Source organism: Arachis ipaensis, chromosome B06 (genome assembly GCF_000816755.2).
Source record: "Arachis ipaensis cultivar K30076 chromosome B06, Araip1.1, whole genome shotgun sequence".
Classification (NCBI taxonomy): Eukaryota; Viridiplantae; Streptophyta; class Magnoliopsida; order Fabales; family Fabaceae; genus Arachis; species Arachis ipaensis.
The window spans coordinates 32039303-32043607 of record NC_029790.2 but is presented as its reverse complement, the minus strand read 5'-3'; the positions used below and the strand labels follow the sequence as shown (position 1 = coordinate 32043607).

At 29.7% G+C, this 4305-nt stretch overlaps 1 long non-coding RNA gene across 3 annotated transcripts; it reads right to left on the bottom strand.

Annotated features, from left to right (window-relative positions):
- Positions 1312–4299, bottom strand: LOC110263283. Of its 3 annotated transcripts, XR_002348642.1 has the most exons (5): positions 3516–4299; positions 3059–3380; positions 2885–2982; positions 1999–2524; positions 1312–1860 (listed from the first exon to the last, which is right to left on the bottom strand). It is a non-coding gene; the product is annotated as an uncharacterized LOC110263283 (long non-coding RNA). The 3 variants fall into 3 exon arrangements; XR_002348641.1 differs by having other exon boundaries at positions 2885–3380; XR_002348643.1 differs by having other exon boundaries at positions 2885–3377.

Genomic DNA, 4305 nt, shown 5'->3' with positions numbered 1-4305 from the left:
CATAATAATTATATGTTGTTTTAAATTAAAATTTTAAGTCTTTTTTTTGGATTTGACTCTGTACAGAACAAATGTAACCATGTAACAACAAATAATGTTGTCAGACCAACAATAATTTATTAAGGAGATGATATATCATATTTAATACGGTAATAGAAAAAATAATATTTTCATATAAATAAATATATGCAATTATGAAACACATAATGTAAGTTATGTTCATAGTTATTAATTACTACAATATAAAAAAAATTGTAAAAAAAATAAAAACAAAAATTTTTTTATCACAAAATAAACAACTTATCTCATCCAATGTTTAACATTCCATTATGATAATTTATTCGATTTTCTAGGTAAAAAGTTGAAAACCATCAATCGCATATATACAGTTTCATCACATTTATTATTAACATTTTTAATACGGCTTTTTCATGTTGAGAAACAACTAAAATATTTTTTCTGCTTCTTTTACATGAATTCTAAAATTATTCTTCTAAATTTCAAAATTCAATTCTCTTGATCTCCAATCCCAATCAACTTATTATTTTCTTTTTAATAAATTCTCTTAATCTCCAATCCTAATTAACTTATTATTTTCTTGTTAATAATAAAATATAAATTTACACAATTAATCACATGTCCCAAAAATAAAATAATAATGAGACATTGGTAGATCGCCAAAATTTTTTTTCAGTAGTAGAAATTTAGTACTCCTAAATAAAACAATTAAACATAGATTTAGATATGACCCTAGCCAATTAATTTGGTTTTGTCTCTTTTTTTTCTTTCTTTTCTATTTAGTCACCAAAAAAAAAAAATAAAACAATTAAACCTTGTCCCTCTAAAAAATTATAAACCTTATTAGACAAAGCTATAAACTAATAAAATCTCTTTCAAGGTTAATCATTCAATTTCCTTTAGAATCATTCTTCTAGTTTTTAAATTTTGGTAAGGAAAACAAATTAAATTTAGAAAAACTAATACTCCAATAAAATTATGGTAAATAAATAAAATTGAGAAAAAATAAAAAATAATATAATAGAAAATTCTAAACTTTTAAATGAAGAAAATTATTAAAGAATTTATTCAAACATAAATAGTGTCTCAACATAATATTTTTCTCAGTATAATATAATACTTTCAAACACAAAATAATAGCTAACTTAAATAAATATAGAATTTTACAAACTTATTTTCTATCATCTACAAAGGTAAAGTACTCCCTTCAACTAAAAATAAATAAAAATAATGAATATAGTTTTTTGCCCAGAAACATAATAATAAGAAAATTATATTATAGCATCTAAATTATATTCCTTTCGATGAATCAAACATACAATTACAGAATCTTACTGAACCTCAAATCTCATGATCTTCATACATAAAAGTAAGCAAAAAATTAAGATGATTAAATTATATTGTCAATCAACTCCCAAAACTATATGAGAATTGATAATGAATGAAATTATTTCCTCCCACTCCAAGGTCTCTTCCTTCACCACAACAGATTTTGACTTATTAAAATCTCCACCCACATTCTAAAACATTAAAAGAGTTCAACCATAGGATTAGTATGAATCATAATATAAGAGAGAATCAAAACATTGAGTTAAAGCAATTATGAATTTTTTGTTGTAGGCTCCGATATCCTCCTCATATGCTAGTCTGTTCTTAGCATTTGCCTTAGCTTATGGAGTTTTTTTCCTGAAATATGATAATATAATGAATTATAGACTAAATCGTAGCGGAAATAATTGTTAATCGAAGAGAAAAGAATAATAAAAGAGAATTAGAGAACAAGTTTGCTTTTTTCACAGCATTGGACATAGACTTCCACCTAGCACCACCAATTTTTCCAACCTAATCGGATTTCAAGAAAACATTAGTCTATCAGAATAGTTAACAGCATTGAAAATTTGAAATATCAGAGAACAGAAGAAAAACAATAATAGAAAATAAATAGATAACAAAAAAATTTAATTCGAAGAGCTTGATTACATGGAATCGAAAATAGGAAGAGCTTTTCATTGGATTTAATTGGTGCATTAAGAATCCAGAACCAAGAGCAATGGTATCGTGTTCTAGTCCTTCGATCCTGCATTCTTGATTATTCTAAACAAAATCGAAATAAAATTTCACCTTGTTTTAACAATAAACACGTGAAAGAATACAATTTGAACATTATTTGGGAAGAGTGGATCAAAGAGTTGAATAATCAAAGGAAGCAAAAAAATAGAGAATTGTTGTTCGAGGATTTTTGCATTGAGACCGAATTATACTGAACCAAATCCACACCTATTATAACATATACCTTTCGGGTGTGAAAATTTCAAAGAGAAAGCTGAGGGAATCAAAACTCTCTAGTAAAGAATAAAAACAATAAATAAAGCTCGAAGTATATTCCATTAAATATCACCAACTTAAAAGAAAAATTCAAAGAAGAGGAGTTAGTATATACGTACCAATTTGTTTCTTCTGTGGTTGAGCCTTATGCGGAATTAAAATTGAAACTCAAGGTTTGGTTCTGTATTTTTGTGTGAAATCAAAAGAAAGAAAAAACTTTATGAGATGGAAATGAATGAATTGGAAAATGAAAAAATGGGAATTGCGAAAGAGCAAGAGTGAGGAAAAAATAGCACATATTAATATGATTGGAGAAATAGCAATATATAGATAATATTAGTGATGAGCAAAAAATTAAATCACAAAAACAATATTAATGTATTCATATACATTCAAAATTCGGATCACAAAGGATAATTAAGGATATGGAAATCACATTTACAAATGATTTGGTAAATTGCAAAAAAAAAAAGGTAAAATAATTATGAGATTATTATTATTTGAAAAGAATACAAAAAAGTAGCAATTGGGTAAAAAATACCTAAATACTGTATAGCATAATATCCTTGAGGGGAGAGGAACGGTTCTGCGTTGCGAAGGTAGCGGAGTGTGCTTCACAAATAAGATCACGTAAAGCTGCTGAAGATCACGAAATCCACGGTTGAATAATCGGAAAGGGATGAAATAAAGCATGAAGAAGAATGTGAGATCTCACTGCTATGTTCTTGAACTCTACTGCATATCCATCACCATATCCACCACCACGAACTCCACTGCCACCACCACTGCCATAGCCTCGTTCACCACCATAGCAATGTTTAGTGGACTCCATGTGATGACCAAATCGGCACCACGTTCTTGATTCCTAGGTGCGGCACCACGTTGATGCCGCGTTCTTATCGCCGCTTACAGATCGAACAACGGTTTTATTATGATCTGCAGTTCTAGCCTTGTAGCCATATGCTTCAAGATTCTCCTTTTCCCTTCTGCATGCTTGACCATCTTCTTGTTCCATCCTAGATCCAGATGCTAGACTGCTAGAGTGAGGAGCAGACAGAATTAGAAAATTAATTTATATTCAATTTTAGATTTCAGATCAAAATTTAAATTTTGAAATTTCATCCTCCTTGATGAATCTTATTCGTATAAAAAGACAATGAGAAAAAAAAAACCATAGATGAAGCCAAGTCTCGCTGCATGTGCTCTATGCCTGCCGCTCAGTTCTTTCTCGGATCTACTCTCTTCTTCCTCCTCTGTGCCTACCACCACCACATTCCACCACGAACATTGCAACCACCACCGCCAAGCCTCTTCTAGGAACTGCCAACTGCCATCACCGTCGGTTTGCTGCCGAATCTCATAATCATCACTATTGATCATCTCGGCAGTCTCACATAACGACACCGCAACACTATTTTTGTCCTCATCTGAAGCCTGGATAGTGGGTGGAAGAGACCCATCTCCACGGGTTATAAATTAAAGGGGGTAAGGTAATGCATATGATGTATTTATCTAAGAATTTAAAATTTGAAAAATAAGTAAACCTCTCTGTGTGTGTTTTACTTCTAGTTTAATGAGTAAAGGGGAATATATCATTAAAATTTGAATAAAAAGAAAGATTAATGAAATTGATATAAGGTGAAAAAATTAGAAAATAGGTTAAAAACAAAGAAGATGATTAGATGAAATGAAGAACTGAAGGAGTGAAAAGAGAATAAATTTAAAATTTGAATTTAGCATGGTGTGTGTATGAATGCCTGCATGATAGAAATTAGAAAGAACATCACATATAGCATAATATCATTGGAAGAGACCGTGTTGTAACTTGTAAGTAGTATGATGATGGTATATGGATATACATGTCATAAACAGTAACACTCCATCTGAGAAGCTTGACACGCTGAAATTTCACTAACTTGAAAATTCTCTATTAGAAGAATAGTATTAGATTAGATATGTTGT